This window comes from Malurus melanocephalus, unplaced genomic scaffold (assembly GCF_030028575.1).
Source record: "Malurus melanocephalus ecotype Western Australia unplaced genomic scaffold, MMel_1.1 scaffold_108, whole genome shotgun sequence".
Taxonomy (NCBI): Eukaryota; Metazoa; Chordata; class Aves; order Passeriformes; family Maluridae; genus Malurus; species Malurus melanocephalus.
This window is the reverse complement of record NW_026623340.1, coordinates 535,785-553,229: the sequence shown is the minus strand read 5'-3', so window position 1 is coordinate 553,229 and position 17,445 is coordinate 535,785. Positions and strand designations below refer to the sequence as shown.

The 17,445-nt window shown below is 38.6% G+C and overlaps 1 protein-coding gene across 4 annotated transcripts in view; it reads left to right on the top strand.

The window, feature by feature from the left end:
• NAALADL2 (N-acetylated alpha-linked acidic dipeptidase like 2) overlaps window positions 1-17,445 on the top strand; it is a 365,473-nt gene that overhangs the window by 69,069 nt on the left and 278,959 nt on the right. For all 4 annotated transcript variants that reach the window (XM_057369378.1, XM_057369377.1, XM_057369376.1 and 1 more), the window contains exon 2: window positions 12,474-12,552. The gene's annotated coding sequence lies outside the window, so the exon portion shown is untranslated. The remainder of the gene's footprint in view (window positions 1-12,473; window positions 12,553-17,445) is intronic.

Here is a 17,445-nt window from a genome sequence, read left to right as displayed (position 1 = left end):
GACAGCTGGGATTTCTATCCAGATTCTTTACCAGCTGAGTAATTTCCATATAAATTTCTGTAGTGTTTTGCCTGGGGGTGAGGATAGCCAAATGTCAGCAAAAACATGAGATTATGTTCAAATGATCTCAGTCATGCAAGTCGTGGATACTTCCCTTCAAGGGAAATAAGGCTGTAAAGCAGAATTTCAGAGAAKGTTTTTTAAGGGCCATGAAATTCAYGGAATCAACKTAAACTCAGAAACACTGGGCACATTTCATGTGAGCACAACTGCTGTTGACTTTTGTGGAAGTTTTGGCAGGCTGACGACTCRAAGATCACATTCCCATGGTCACAGAGATGATGTGATGTGTGCTGCTGTGCATGAACATTTAATGTCAAAACAATCAATTATGCAGCAGGTGTGGGCTATAGCAGAATGATCTCATTTGGCACAGAACTTGGATAATTTGTAGGAGAGCAGGAGATGGATGGGATAAGAGCATGTTGGAGTAAAACCTTCCATTTGCTGGAGCTTGATTTAGTGGAGGAGATGAGCAGTGTTTTTAAAAGAAGTTTTTGATGCATGCATGTTATTTCATTTGTTGTTCTTTAATGTCAGTTACAGCTTAATTCAGTAAGAACTGAGAAGTGTGACCCTGTCTTCCAGTTTTCTTCTGTTTTTATGTAACCTGTAAGGAACAGGGAGTTTAAAAGGTTCAGCATGTGGCACATTGACTCAGCTCTATCATGAGAGCATAATAGACCCTGAGCAGAAACCTGTGCTAGAAGCTTAACATAAATATTTAATGGAGAAATTCAGTATTATTTTAAGGGCAGAAGTTGGTTAAACAGCATCAGCAGTTTCAAACTATAGAAGGCAGACAGTAAACTGCACTGTTGACAGTGATAATAGTGGGAAGGTGTGAGGTATGAATCTAGAGTTTAAAATGATGCTGTGTCACTGTGTGTTCAGACACAGCCATATGCTCGTGGTTCTATTTTACCCCATCTTGTTGCACATAACAGTCCTGTGCACTCTTTTTTACCTGCAGCACAGAAATAGTCTCAGTTGAAGGTTTTTTTCCCAGGGGACTGGTTTGCTGTATTTAGCAGTCATCATCTCTCTTGCAGTGGATTTTGACTTCCAAGTTGTTTTTGTTTCCTTCTGTCCTTCACACTTCCCTCTTCCTCCATGTCCACCCACACTTCTCTTTCCCCTCTAATACTTAAGAATCCCAAGAGTTTCAAAACAAAGAAATGTTTTCATTTGAAGTTTCAATTATCACCTACTCAATTCAGAAACACTTCATCCCTCTTTGATATTGATTTAGCTTTCTATAGTATAYGTGTGTGCTTAATATGAAATAATTTTTCTTCTGGTTCAGTATGCTCTCTTAAAGCTTTTGTGCAACTGCTTTTGTATTGCGTGAGATTTTGTTTCGTTTTCTCATTAGACTGTACTGATAATGTACGTAAAGAAGGCAACTTCACCTTCCTTTTTATCCCCACTTTTGTCAATTTAGAGGACAGAATGATGTACAGATTGAATAGCAATAATAATAATAATAATAAATAAATCTGTGTTAAAAATTCATGGCTGAACTGAACAGTGCTTGACTATGCTTCCAGAGGAGCAAGGGAAGTTAATGGTTTAGAGTATTTTAGGCTCTGCAGTAAAACTTTCGGAGAACACTGCTGACCACAGATTTCACTGCTCTCTGGGTCCATTTCTGCTCTTTTCTTTGGCCTTTCCATGTTTTCTYTGCTGCTTCTCCCCAGCCCTTCTTGTCCCAATTGCTGTGCTCTGAACTCCATTTCCCCTAAATGAGGTGTGCTATGGTGAGATTTCTTGTTTGTTATTGGTGAATTAATGAAATCACATTTCAGAAATCTGTRCAAACATCTGCTCCTGGATTGAGGAATTCAGAATTTTAACCCACAGGGTCAAAATGTGGCAGTTGGAGGTGTTTTGAGCCAGATGCCATRCTGAGATAGTTCAGCAATCCAGCCYATAGACTGAACTGGCTGCCATGGAAGCTGTGTGAAAATAACTGCTACTTTATTCCACTCTTTCCCATTATGTCTTGTTGCCATTTCTTCCTTGAGTGTCCAGTGTTCAGAACCTGTGTTGATTCTTTTTTTCTGGTCTAATTTTGAACTTAACTCTTTCTAGGATGCATTCTTCTGTATCTAGATAAATAAATCCAAGAGCATGAGGAGAATCTCCTTTTTCTACCAGGTTATTGTACGTATTCATAGTAGGGTTCACTTAACTTCTGACAGAAGGTGAATCTATGGGAGTTGTATTGGTGCTGCAATTCAAAGTGTTTGAAGGCTTGAAGACCTATTTTAAATGAGTGATATATTTTTAATCTCCATACTTATTTCTACCYTTCAAAAGATGGAAAGAATCCATTATCCTTCTTTGCCACAATGAATAAAGTTATTTCTGTGCTGGAAATAAATAGGCAATCACCRAAGCTGGAGACAGATTTTCTTCTAGGTGGGTGATTTTCAGATAATTAACAAACTCAGTTATATGCAGAATACTGTTGTTCTTGAAAGGGTTCTGAATTTTCTGTGTCTGCTGGCGAGGTTCTCTGTACATGAACCTTGAAACAAATTTCAAAGCTATCAGTTTTCATAGCCACATTTGTCAGTTTGGCAGCAGTTCATTCTGAGCTTGATGCTAAGCATGATTATTGTAAGTTATTAACTGTGCTTACCGTAAATCACCCAAGTCTGCCCAGCTCTGCTGCCAAAGTGCTCTGAGCCTCACACTGGTGCTGSTACATGTATTTATGACATATGCTACTGTTCAGAAATTACCTTTATCTTCAGGTTTTCAAGAAAAAAAGATACTATTTGGTAGAGAGGATAATTTTAAGCAGTATGCCTGTCTTGTGAAGAAAATTATTGAGCATCTGGAGTTGCTAATATTTTATTTCTTTATCCTTACAAAAAATGAACCGTTTCTGTTCTCTGATCCTTAAAATCAATCCCTCAGCTGAAAAACATGTCGAAATAACAGGTTACTCTTGGTGTTTAGAGTAACATTTAGAGGCTCCAGCGGGAGGCTGGCACCTTTTGCATTAGCTGCTGCCTGAAAAGAAGCCCATCTCCCAGCCCAGCCGCTGTCCCAAAATGCTTAAATTGAAATTTGGTGGCAGTGGGGGTAGCTGGAGTAGCACAAGTCGTGATGGCTTGAATTTTAGTAGACACACACACCAAAAAAAAAAAAAAAAAAAAGAAAAAGGGGGGAGGGAGGTGAGGTCGAAGAGGAGGGAAGGCTCGGGTGACCTTGCTGGAGGAAGATGTGGCGTGGCTCAGGGTGTGTGTGTGTGCTTTATTGATACTTGCTGGTGACACAGCTAAGTTTGGCAGCAGACTGCAAACATACATTGCATTAGTGAAGTGGGTTTACTTAGAAAGAGAGAAAATGAGATTTGAGAATTATTTATTGTTGTTGGACACCATCTGCAATATTTGTCTCCTGGACTCCAGAAATTCATAATCACTGCTGTAAAATAAGTATTTTACCATTTGCTTTTGAGAGTATTTAACAGCCCAGGCTAATAGAAATGTGCGTAATTGTGTTACTACTGTGTGTAAGTACTCCTTGTGCAAGCCCATTCTGATTCTGCATTTGACAATGTTAGAAGTTAATTGGATTAACAGAATAATGCATCAGCAACAATAGCACAGAATTCAGCTTATAGCAGCAGTAGAAGTTTGTTTGTATTACCTCATGGCTATTCCCTTTTTTTTATTTTTTTTCCTTTTTCTCCCCCCACCCCTAGAAAAAGCACAGTTTCTCATGGCTTTTCCCTGTGTTGGTTCTTTAATAATAAAAAAAAAAAAAACCCAAAAGCCACTGAGGCGAAAACTCATTTAATTTGCTCAGGAAGTAGGAGAATTGCAGGCTATTTTGGATATTTTGAGTACAATGTTTAATGTTTTATTTATATCTAGCATAATAAATATGCTGACCAATAATAAGTCAGCAAAACTCAGTGTAGCTGAACTGTTCAAAATGAATCAGCTCCTATTTTTCCTCTAACCTTGGGACAGATGGCAGCCTGCTGGTGCTGTGGCTGACCAAGTGGATATCCCTAAACCAGGATTATCTCAGGACGATGAAGACCTGAAGATCCAATGGGTTGAAGCTGAGAAGCCCAGAGACCTGTTGGGGCAGGGCAGACCTGGGGTKTAGGTCCCACATTTGTGGCATGTCCTAGCCATGAAATTCCAGGCAGAATCAGGTCATTCATCTTTTCTCCTGGTGAATCTGGGGCATTGAGTGCTGCTGATCCTGAGGAGTGTGGAAGRGAAGGATCACTCCTGGTGAGGTTGTGTCTCGGGGGAAGAGGGACCAGAAGAAGAGACTCTTTTCCCTCTAAACCTCTTTGTGAAAACATGGGATGACTTAACTGTGGTGTCCCCTGAAGGGTGAGATGAGGGAGCACAATTCAGGGCTGGGCAGGAGTACCCAGCATAATTCAGGATAAGTAGCTYGAGTGCAGAGAGGTTTCATTAGCAGCCAGCTCTGAGTTACTGCAGCGTGTGTGACACGGCCGGATGAGCTCATTGATTACTGCTTGGTGCATCTCTGCACCACAAAACATTTTATTGGATAGAAATGTATCCAAAACTGTCTCCATACTGATTGTTGGCATGGGAGCTGAATCCCTATTTCCTGGGCTCACACACCCTCTGTCATTCCCTGAATGCAGGAGGATGTTTAAACTTGCTGAGGGCCCAAAGTCACCTTTTTCTAGAGCCCCTGAGCTCAGGGTAGAACTGCAGGATCAAGGCTGAAAATCCCCCAGTGATGGGCACATTTCTCACAGCAGCTCTGCCTCTGCTGGTGGGAAAAGGATTGTTTTAATTTTTGAAATTTGGCTGGCTGTCTGCTGGGGCAAGGTGGAAAAGTGTGGTCCAGTTTTTTCTGCTTGCTAAAAAAAAGCCCTTGGGACCCACAATGGACTGTTTCTGTTGGAATTACATATATATATATATATATATATATATATATATATAAAATAGTCTATTTCCAGTTTATGAATTCTGCTGATAAAAGGAACTTAATAAAAATGCTGTCAGATTATTATCTATAGTCATGCTATATAAACCTGGTTTTGGGGAGGTCTAGATTTTAGCAGTTGCAAAATACAACAAATTGTTAGATGAAAATAGTTATAAATTCTGGAAATTGACTTTTTGCCTTTTTTATGATTTAATCTATTTGTATAGAGAGGCATACCTTCTTTTCCATCTGGGATGAATCTTGATGGGAACACAAGTAAAAATAAAATGTATATTATCTGTATTTTTTAAAATTTATGCTGAGGGAGAAAATACAAACCATTTTGAAGGCAAACCTGTCGTCTTTGTTCTCCCACTGAGAAATCTGCCTTGCCTCTCTTTTGCTTTATTTCTTGTGCCTGAATTCCCTGAGCWTGTGAACCTTCCTTTTCCTTAAAGGAGAGAAGCTGAAAGATAAAATGTGTTGTGTGTGCCCACTAAACCTGATAAACTGATACTCCTTTCCTGATATAATTTCAGAGGGCGTAAGGGACATATTCCAAAACCTGTTAAAACCAACAGAAGTTCTGCAAACTTTATTGCGTTTTGGACCAGGCTGAAAGTGAAATGTGTCRCTGAGTATATCACGGCAGGTTATTTTGTTCTCCTGCAGAATGTTTCCTTCCCTTGGTCAWCTCGTGTTATGCACTTGCTGCTTTCAAACACTGCAGTGGGGCTTTTTCTCAGTTTGTGGTGGTCTAAGCCAGCAGATCCTTCTTTTATCTTGGTATCAAAGAGCAGAYTGTGGCGTTAACATTGACAAGAAGCACTTGGAGACAAAGACTGACCTTTTGAAACTGATAAAAGGAGACCCCAGGGAATCCCATTAGGAGCAGGGAAGGTAGATAACAGCTCCTTCCACCCAACAAAGGTACAACRTTCTGCTTATTCTTAGGGGACTTTGTAACTGAAACCACTTTCTTTGGCCTTTTCTTTCAGCTCAAAGCAGCCATCTGTGTCCTTTAATTTGAGTGGTAGATATTCAGTTATTTTTATCTGAATATATAAAGGCAAACTGTTGGAGTCTTTATCTCAGAGACAAAACAAAGGGCCAACAAAAGTTCCCTGTTTCTCCTCAAGCAGTGACTTGTACTGGCTCTTTCTTTCTTCCAGCCCTTCCTTGAGGCCCAGAGATGCAGAGTGGATCTCTCAGGTGCCACCAGGGTTGGTGKTGGCACTGGAATTTCCTGTTGATTCCCAGCTTTATCCTGGCACTCCCCAGAGCAGTTTATCAAATTGCATATGCTGAGATCTCAGTTTCATCTGTTGGTTTTTCTCATGCATATAATGTAAATATATGCTGCTAAACCCCTAGTGTAAGATGTGAGAACTACAATTTCTGGATGTTTYCTGGAAGGTTTGGATGAAAGAAATAGAAAGGTGGAGACAGATGGCCTGGGTTGTTTTAACAGGTTTTTCCTCCGTACAAACATTTAATTGTATTTTCCTCAGTCCTTGGTTCTGTTTTAATTGGCCAGAATTTCCTGACTGTGAGATGGTGGCATCCTTGGTGATGCTTCCTCCTTTTTCCAGCTCAATCTAGTATATGTATAGGTCTTTTAATTTAACTTCAAAATGATAAAATAGAAAATGTATAGTATCCTTTAGATTTGAGCTAGCCTTTTCAGTAGCAGGACTGGAGATTCTTTGAATTTATTTCGCCTGATTAAAAAGGTATGAGTTTTGGGAGACCTTGTGAAAATTAGAATAATTGTCATACCATGGCTCAAGAACTTGTTCTGTTTCCTCAGGGTTCCTGATTTCAAAGCTTACAGATGTGGCAATTGGGAATTTGGGGCTGGAGTTTTATAAATATTATTGAATCTACCCCTAACTTTCAGTCTTCTAGTAAATGAAGTAGTGAAAGCACAAAGGAAGGAGAACCTTGATGTGATTGCAAGTCAGAGACCTTGCTATACATCTTTAATAAAACACCAAGAATTAGAGCAGCGTTAAAGTAGCATTATTTGGATAACATTTTAGATACTTCAAACATTAATATAAGTAATATTGTCTATAAATAACTAGATATAAAATTTATTACATCATTCTATTACTATTTTTCTAATATTTGTAAGTTTTCTTAGGCTTGAGGATTGTAATGCCAGATTATTAAGTGTAGTAGGTTGTAAAGTTGATACTTTCCTTTCTTCACCAATATGTGAAGACAGAAAAATACCTTCTGTACAGTCATTTTGCTTTCAGGTTCTGTATCCAAACTTCAGATTGAGAAAGTTCTCTTTTCAGAGGTTGAAAAATGTTGCAGGAAAATTATGGTTTCCTTTAAATTCTTCTGTTCATCATCCAGTGTTACGGGTGCGTATTATTGGCAACACGGGATTGTGCAGAAATTGAAAAGATAAATTTGGATGGAAGGTTTTTCTGAAATACTTTCCTTCATTGAGAGAGTGGGAGAAATCTATGGTAGTTATCAAAATTTACTGCAATCATGCTTCTGTGTTTTATGTGTCTCAAAAGCAGAAAASTAAATGAAAGGAGTCAAAAAGGAGGTTTCAAAACTGCTGAAAACCTTTGCTTTCAGTGATGCCTTGGCTACTGTTTTAATTTGCTTTGGTTCTATGGTGGTGGGTGAGTAATTAACAAGARCAACAAAGCCATTCCGTTTCTCCTTGGAAATAGCAAAAAGGAGCTTTTATGCTTAGACAAAGACAATTAATTGCAGTGAGCCCTCTTGTAAAACAGTAAAAAAAGTCAATTAAAAAAATATATTTCTGTGGTCTTAAAGTAGGATGTAGCTCTGTGTATTTTGCCTGCAGCTGGGTGTGTGAATTTTTCTTTTAATGAAGATAACTTTGAACGCTGCTCATAATAGCAGGAAGGACAGGGGAGAAGCTTTTACCTGCCTGCCCTTCTTGATTTGTGATCTGTCTGCTTTTRCACAGACTGGGATGGCTGCACAGCTGGCTTGGGTTCGTATTTYAGGCCACTGAAGGTGTTTTCTTGGCAGGGATGAGGCTGCCAGAAATCATATCTGTTGTTGTACTCCCTCAAGGGTTTTCACATCACMCACCACCTGCCTGACCACATGGATGTGCCTGCTCAGAGCAGGCTGGCTGGGCAAAGAGCACATCAGGGAAGGCAGCAAGAAAGAGAGACCTGGTGCTGATGTGTTTGAAAGGTGACTGTCACCAGCTGGAGCCTTTCTGATCCATCCTGGGAATCTGCATTCCTGGAAAGCAACTGGAGGTGATTGTGAGTGCTGCCAATAATTACCAGCTGCCTTTAAACTTTGCCCTAAACCTTCTCCTCTAATGCACTGTTTGTGTGATATTTAACTGGCAGCGTGGGCTGACTGGCTGAAATATTAAATGGCTTAAGATGCCAGTGCGGAAAGCTTAAAAAAAAAATGAAAAAAAGAAAGAAGGAAAAAGCTAATTTGGTTGATCTCAGCCTTGATCTTCTCTCTACAGTGGTAGGGTTGAAAGGCCACTCTAACCCCTCTTTCTGTTTGCCAGCCTTTCTTGTGAAAATTTTGAAAGGTTTCTGCACATAACTTGTGAGATGCTGTAGGTTCCTGTGTCAATAATGCACTGTAATCAGTGGGTGTAAATAAGATGGTGAGAACAGGAGTGGTTTCTGTAGTTTGTCCTTAAGAACCAGCAGAACCTACTGGTACCTCAAGTGCCATTAATTCTTGATTGGGGCATGCCAAGCTTGTCAGAGGAGCCATCTGCTGCCTCATTCTGTGTGTATTTATTTATTTATTAGTAAGGTGAATCCCAGCACTTCACATGGGAGAACTGTGAAGGGAATGATGTTTTTAATTCAGAAGATCTTTTTGTGCAGAAGATCTTTCCAAGAAGGATGGTTTGGCTTTTCCTGTTGATTATTTCTCCTGATATTCTGCATCATATGTTCCTTTTTATATGGTGTTCGCTGACTGGTTTCTGACTAATATATCTTGATATTTGCTACTCCAAGTGACAGAGAAAGAAGCTGTCAGCACCAGCTGTGCAGAAGACATCTGAGAAAACCAACACAAAGTATTAAGAAGGAAATGAAAATATCTTTTCTGCCCTGCTAAATTTGACTTTTGGTACTGTTTTTTTGCCATCTTTCTCACTTGGCTCAACATGCTTGGCTACTCTGAAAGAGAAACATTTTGTTGGCTGCCTCTTGCATGATCTCCAGGTGCACAGGCCAATTCCCAGTTGCCTGCAATGCAGAAATAAGTCATTTGATTGCATTTCTGATGCCTTTCTGAAACTYGGAATCTTCAGGCTCTCCTCAAATTTAACACTTATCAGGATAGGTAACTTCTGTGTGTCTAAATCATTTGGATTGGAAAATAAATGATCATTCCAGATCAYGAATAATTTACTGTTCTCCTAAGAGGGGAGAATAAGAAGTAAGCTATTACCATAAAAAATTTTAGTGCAATTTTCTTTTGCATAAGCTTAAATTCTGTGCAGAGAGGTTGTCAATTAGTGTGCAGATTTTTTTAATTGGCTATAATAAAAAGCTAATTGGTGTTTTGCTTAAAGAGTGAATTAAGAAAGTGTTGCTATAGAAACTTTACATGTGTATAGTGCTGCTCTACATAACAGYGGGTATAATAGTCTAATGACCTTTCTGAGCCAGCTGTAAAGTCAAAGAAAAAGTGTTAAATTCAGGCTGGCTGCAGAGATCATTAAGGAGTTTGTGACTTCACCCATTTCAGTGCCAGAAAGTGTCTCTGGCATTGTCTCATAGARCGTTTCTCTTGACTCATGTCAAACCATATAACAAATGCTGGTCTCAACAGACCTGAAYTTTTGTAAAATCCGAGTGCTGCAGTTGTGAATGTGTAAACCGATCTGTAATCTGTCAAGCATAAAATGTACTRCTGGGAAAAATTCATTTTCATAATCTGAGAAAATGTGATGATGGATCAAAAGTGGCACTGTCTAATCCGTGAGTTTTTGTATCGCTCTCTCCCTGCCTTCTCTACCCACTGAATTCTGAGCCTCATGTGAAACACTGTAATTACAATTTTAAGTGAAATGGGATTTCTGCTCTAATTTTCAATATTCTCTCCCAGCAAAATATTTACTTTCTCAAATATAAACTTTGCTGAGGAGAGAATAATTTCTTCAGGATTTATGAACAGAAAGTTTTTTTCCTTGGGCTAATGCTTCCCTACTGAAATTACTTCAGAGTCATTATCTATACCTTTGCTAGCTGCATAAAAGTTATTTGTAGATGGCATGGACAAAAAGTTTGAAGTATGTGATGAAYGTAGTCATTCCTGCCAAGGAAGGTGGTCAGTAATTAAATGAATGGCTCTAGCTGGTAAAACTGAAACATGGCCTCTTATTTTCAGTTCCCTGATCCTGAATCTTGTTGTTACTGTGTAAATAGACAAATTGTTTTGCCCCTTTTGTTACTAATCATGGTGGCAGAAAAACCTTTAAGTGTTCTGCATGTCCAAATGTGAGAGATGGGACAAAACTATAATCTGCCCACATTTTGTGGAATCGTGGGGGTTTTTTCCCTCTGGTTTTCAGTTAATCAAACAAAAAAACACAAGTCTGTGTCTGCTAAATTTCCCTCTGCACATGTTCTTCAAACTGGTAAAACACAACCATGTTTGAGTGTGATTAGTGTATGATTTGACCTCTTTTTTTTTCCCTCCCTTTTCCTCTCAGTAGGTGCTTAAAAAAAAAAAAAAATTAAAACCAGTCTTCTAAGTGGGAGAATTTAGGAGCATCTCTCATAATTTGTGGAATTATASAGGCAGCTTCTTTCTGTACCTCTGGGTCAGGACTGAGCAGTGTCATAATTTAGCAGCTATTCTTCCCTTGATACACATATGTAAGCCCTATTAGTGTTAATGCCTTTTTGAAATGCTTCCCTCATATATTCAGTATCTACTACTACGTCCAAAATCGGAAGTCTTATGAGTTGCATGGCATGTGACTGTCTCTAGAGCTTAATAGAAAGTTGGATTTAATCTCATAGTTCATCTTTTGAGCARTAAAACTGTAAGAAAGATAAAATGTTTGAATGTGAAGCTTTTATCTGAGACCTGTGAGCAAATAAGTCTTCTTTCTGGTCTGGGAAAGGACTGGGGTTCTTTGGTTATTTTTATTTTTCAGCTTCCTTTTGTCTTTCCCAGTAAGACCATGTGTGCTTACAGGGGCTGTATAGTCTAGGGGTGCTGTTTTGCAGAAGAGTRGTACAATATTGTATTTATGATTGTCAAGGAATTGTGATTTTTGGAACTSAGTAAATCCATCCTTCAGTTTAAATTTTTGCTGCTTTGCTGCAGTTCATTTTCAACTCTCTTTTTGAAAAGGGAACTGGGTTGTTGAAGGGCAAAACATGAATTTTCTTTAGGACTGGTATTTTTCTCAGTTTTACTGTACAAAGCTCTGAGCATCCCAATCTAAYGTTGTTATTCCTGCTTTAGCTGTAAAACCAGTAAAATTTATATTAAAGCMAAGTGTCTGGGAGATAGAATACCTACTAGTTCAGTGTGTTATTTATTTGKATTGGTGCTGGTTGTACTCCTACAAAATGGAGTATTGGAGGAGTTTTGTGGGTTCTGCATTCTGGATCTTGAAAAGAAGTCACAGAGTGAATAAATTTGGAAAAGACCTCTGAGTCCAACACCACCACCGTGCCACCAGACCATGGCTCTGAGTGCCACAGTTTTTCCTTAAACAATGATGGTGTATTTATCTTTTTTTTTAGTTACTTCTTTACTGATATGGTTGTGTTTACAGAAAGTTATGACAAAACTTGGTTGCTATTGGTTCTTTTTCCCATTTGTTTTATAATTCATGTAGTACAGCCATGGAAAGTTATTAGTGGAGCAATCTATGGAATCTTTATAGTAAACCTTGATTATGTGATATATAAACTTCAGTGATATGCACAGAGACTTTGAATACATACTGAGCTACCTTGTTTTGCTTGGGGAAGCAACACATTGACAACCCCTGAATTTCATTAAAAGAAGGAAGGAGATTTGTGCAGATGATAATGAGTTTGMTAGTGAGAAATAGGTGAAAAATTAAAATTATTAGAGGTTTGGGGCACTTATATATTTTTTTTTTTTCAATAACGCTATTAGTTTGCTGATGGATAACCAAGGCAATTGTTTATTGTCCAGTGTTGTATAGTATAGCAGAAGTGCCACCACAAATTCCCTGCTGAGGAATCTGCTGCTTCATGAAAAAGACCTTGCTGGATACAAGGACATTGATTTTAACATTTTAGGCAGTCATTCCAGTTCTTTAAGTAAGAAAAAATATTTCCTAAGTACCATCATGCTTCGAAATATGTTCTACTTTGCTGCTGTGTCAGGAAAATGCATCTTCTATTTATATTTACAAGTTTCATCATTGCAAATGGTCATTTTTCTGTTTCARTGATAAAATGTGTTGTGTTTCTCTTTTGCAGAAAATTAGTGTAGAGGCCAGATTGAAAATATGCCTTCATGACAAAGTCTCTACAAAGCTGATCCCATCTTGGCTTTAAGGTAAGTGAAAAAAATGTATCAAACACCTCTTTTAACTTTTTTTTTCTTATTGTTGTTGCTCTGCTTGGAAGAAATGTGAGGATATCATGTGCTCAGAATAAAGAAAGTATTTCAAGGAGTTAAGTTGCAAAACTTAAAATTGAGTCAAAATAAGGTGTAAGTGTGAGGCAGTAATTCGGGTTTGGCTTCAGTAATTAAARGAAAYGACAGTGGYATGAATGCTTATGTGTCTTACATASTGCCTTGGCAAGTGTYTGGTTTTGTCTGGAAATTGAATATGCATATGAAGGAGAGTCACTCTAATTGAATGGAAAATATGAAATTAAAAAGGCAACAAAGTATAAATAATTGAAAATCRGGTTGCAACTCTGAGCTTCTGTATGTCGGGAGCTCAGTTGTAAACAAAATTGGTAGAACGGGAATTCACATTTTTCTTCCTCTTAATTTTACTTTCATGRTACCATACTCCTGGTATAGAGAGCAAGGCAGTGAAAATGATGAAGGGGTAATTAAATATCTGTAGGAAAGTAAGAGCCAAACCAGAGACTAATTTTCAGCACTCTACAGCTTTCATTATGTATGTATATGCTTTGATTTCTCATGTATATGGAAAATGTATCCTCTAWCTGCATATTTTTAGTCTTTCTCCTCCAGAATTGTTTAACTTGCTATGTTCCATAGTAGGCTGTGGCAAGCTTGTTTTGTTTGTGAAGTCATTGCAGAAGAGAATTATTTTAAAAACTTTATGAACAGTTACCTGTGAGTACAGCTAGAGTATTCTTAATTTTAGCTAAGTCTTCTTTTATCATGGTTGTACCTGGTTTTGAAGGTTCAGCGTGCCTCGTTCAGTCATTGAAATCACTCAGAATGGGTAATTGYCAGTGTTTGAAGCTTTTTATCTACATGCCCTGCTGTATCTGTGTATGAAGGTGCARTGAGATTGCTATACTCAAAAAGCTTTATTTTCAAGCAAAATTTTATCCAAATTTAACTAATACAAGTAGATATAACAGAAACCATTTGCTGCTTCATTGCAGGATTGTGATGCCATAGACCCACATTCTAGTAGCACAATAAATTGGAAATACTGTCAAAATATGTTCAGTTGTACATTTGKTTGAAAGGCCCAGGATTTGCCCTTCAGTGTCAGGTACTTCTCAAACCACATCAGATTCAGTATGAGTTGGTTATTTGATGGTAACCTTAAGGTGATAGAGGAGTGAAAGAGTTGTGTCCTCCCCTCTGTCCTCAGCCATGACCCTGCACTTACCCTGTGTCCCTGGGACTCTTGGGCTGCTGAGGAGTGGGATGAGAGCTGCTCTGGCTGAACCTGGGGCTGGAGGCAGAACAATCTTCATCCTAACATGTATAGCCCAGCTCTCTCCATGGCTGCAGGGCTTCCCTGCTGGTGCCTGCRAGCAGAATTTAACCTGTGGTTTCAGGATGACACTGAGACAGTTGCTTCAGAGGTGGGGTGTATTTACATTGATGCTGAGGATCAGTACTTGTAGTGCTTGAACGACTGCTTTGTTCCCATGGAATGCATTAAAGATAATGTTTTTCTGCTTCTGAGATCAACTGGGTTTTATTTATCTTGACACGGTGTAGAACAGCACTTCCTCATGTTGAACGCTGTTCTCCTGGAGTTAACTGTCATCTGTCGCTGCATTTTTTACAAATTCAAAGGGCACTTTAGTACTGTCAGTGTGGGATCACCACTGTCTGATAATATTAGATGTCCATTTATGTCAACTTTTAATAGAACCCTCTTCCTAAAACAWCCATACCTTGCAATCATACTGTACTTTTGACTGCAAAGCAATTATCTGACTCGTGTGAATTGGCTAAAATCTACCAGTTGTTAAAACTCAGAACGTTGCTGCTGCTTGGAAAGAAAGTCATCTTGTTTAACTTCCCCCTCCCCTCCATCCTTCCCTGGGAGTGGGAGCCTGTGTGAGGGAGAAAAGAAAGGGAGCCTGATGGTGCTTAATGGCTGATGAATACAGCCAAGGATACAGGAAYGGTTGCCTGGCAACCTGGGAAGATGGGCTGAGGTCCCTTGTCACTGCACAGGAGTTGACATTGGCTCAGCTCTTGAGCTCATGAAGACTGACTTCTGAGGGTTTGCATACTTTATCCTCAGTATGTACCATGGCTGGGTTGGATTTGTACCTTACGTGTTATGTCTCTGTGTATTTCATCCTTCTCAAAAGAAACATGGGAAGAATGGAAGCWAATCGAGTGTTTTACTGAAAGGAAGAAAAGGTTGGCTTCCTGTTCCATGTAGTTACTGTGCTTTTAAGATGAGAGCTGTGTTTAGGAAGTGATTTGCCTAAAACTGAGAGCTCTTAGACATAATTCCAGGCAAAGTTCTGTTTTCTTAGTCTGAGAGCTCTCTGAAAATCATCATCAGTGCTAAAAGATGATGAGCTGGGGTTGGCTTTATAATTGCAGCCTTGAGAAGAAGCCTTTCCGTGGTTAAACACAGCTCTGAAGTGACACATGTGCTTTGTTTCCTTTATCTTGCTGAAATAATATCAGGCTGTGAGCACAGTGTGTGCACTGAGGACTGTGACAGGCTTGACCTTGTACAGGTTGTTCTTGAACAATTCAGGTGGGTTTTGAGCATGGGTGTTGGCTTCAGGGGTGAATCTGTGCCACGATGGAGTTGTACGTGGGTGGCTCTTCTTTAGGGAGATGCTGTTAATTTGGTGTTCCCATGAAGACTTTTTTGGGAAAAGTGCAGGGACATTACCACATGAAGGTTCTTATCATCAAGTGGATATTGAGCCAGTAACTATTTTTCTTGTCTATGGAGATAATTATTAAGGAAAAAAGTGTCACTGGCTTGCAGAGACTGCTCAATTTGAGTATTTGAGATATTGACAGAGACAGTAATTTTCTTTGCCCTTTTTTGTTCTCAAAAACAACTTTGGTGCCTAATGATGAGGTCGAAGCTGTAGGAAACAGGTTGGGTTCTTGTTTTGAACTGTTGGAGAGAAGATCTACCTGGCAATTTTGTGCCTCTTTCTTACACCAGGCAAAGATGAGGTTGGTGTGTGTTTATCTACACTTGTATCATCTTGGAAATTCTTAAAACAAGARAAACACAAACACCTTTCTTACTGGTAATACCAATTGTCATTTGCCAAATGCTTTCTTCCCTTTTGGCTTGCTGAGTTCAATGTTTTTGTTAATGGTTTGTTGTAAAGGCTGAAACTTTAGAGCATTCTTTCATAATCTGAAACCTGACCAGCTGTCAAAATAGTGTTTTGTATGGAAATGTATTGATGGCATTTGCCAAGAAATCCATTAAATTTACTGCAGGCTTTGTAATTGTAATAATATTACTTTATAGTAAAATTTTTATCAGTATTTTAATCTGTTTTTTTTATGCACACTCTCTTCTCCCTCCCTGTCCCCATGCAAACACACAAAGGCCAGACAGCTGCAAAGAGCTATGTGGTGCTGCTTCCTTGTAACTGGAGAGCCTCAGAAAAATCAGGTGAAAGGTTTGAAATGTTTCAGTTTGGATAGTCAAAGCCTTGAGGCCATTGTCATTAACAAAATGGTCTTTCTCCCCCATTCTCTTGTAAGGTATAGCTTCTGACTTGCTATTTATCTTTTTAATGGTTTATACTTACATTACAAGCCCTGAGTTTGCTACAGGGTATTGAGAAATGTTTTGTAGCTCATGATGATTCATGGGAAAGTTTTGGATGAACTGCTCTGGACTGTATTCCATGGTAACTTTATTCTTTAGGACAACTTGGTCTGAGGCAGGATTCCTCTTTCTAATCATGTGCACGTGTAATTGTYTGTGGTTAGAATTATTAACTCAAATGTAACCACCAGGGCTGAAGGAGCTGCCGCTACTGCTGTGGCAGAGACTTTGGATCCAACAATTCAAAGTTATGCTTTAATCTGCTGTATGCATGAAGGAAACAATCAACATTTTAAGATGAATTTATGTTCATGTCCAGTTTGTCCAAATTTTTGGCTGCTTGCTTCCCTATAGTGGATTTGAAGACAGCAAAATACTTTAAAAATACTTCTGATTGAGCCAAGACAATAAGTAAGCATCATTAAGATTAAAAAAAATAAGGCAACTTATCTGCGTGTACAATGCATTGTTGTCAAGAAAAGCCTGACCCTCTTCTATAATGTAACCAGAAATGCTCTTTTATTTGCAATCAAATTGAATAATTTTGAATTTTAAATCATTGTTGTTGAGCTTTAGTGAGCAATGTGAGTGGAATACATTAAATGCTTTCAGCATTCCCGTGGAATGCCTGGCGGTGTCTGAGGAAATTTCAGTGTTACCGATCTGTTAAAACATTGGTTACATTGAAACATTGGTTGAGGAAACTTACACTGTGATGCTTTAAATCASCCAGTGTTGACACTTTCAACTTACTTTTGCAAGGGCTTTTAATCTTCTTCTGCTGACTTTTGCTACAGATTGTAGTAATTTCTGTTGGGCTGCTGCGTTCTTACGGGACTGAAACTTAGAAAATCATGGAAAGATCAACTCAGAGCAGACAGAAGATTTTATTCCTTTGTGTTTGTGTACCACAAGCATTGTATGAAAGTGAGATTCTGATTCATTTTCTTAATTAACTTCTCATCCTTCATTTTGGCTTCGTTGCTGTTTTATTTGTTACAAAATATCCCATTTAAGATATGTAGACAATTTGTTGATTAAAGCATATGATACAACAGGAAAAAAAGAGCCATGGCTGATGCATTTTAGATCTCAATTTCTATGTTGTTCCTGTTTTTAAAAAATCCATGTGAAAATATATTAAGCAATGCAATAACTGCATACAAGCAAATACCAAACCAACAGCTGTGTTTTCTAAGACTACAGCATTGCAACTGGAATTGGGAAAA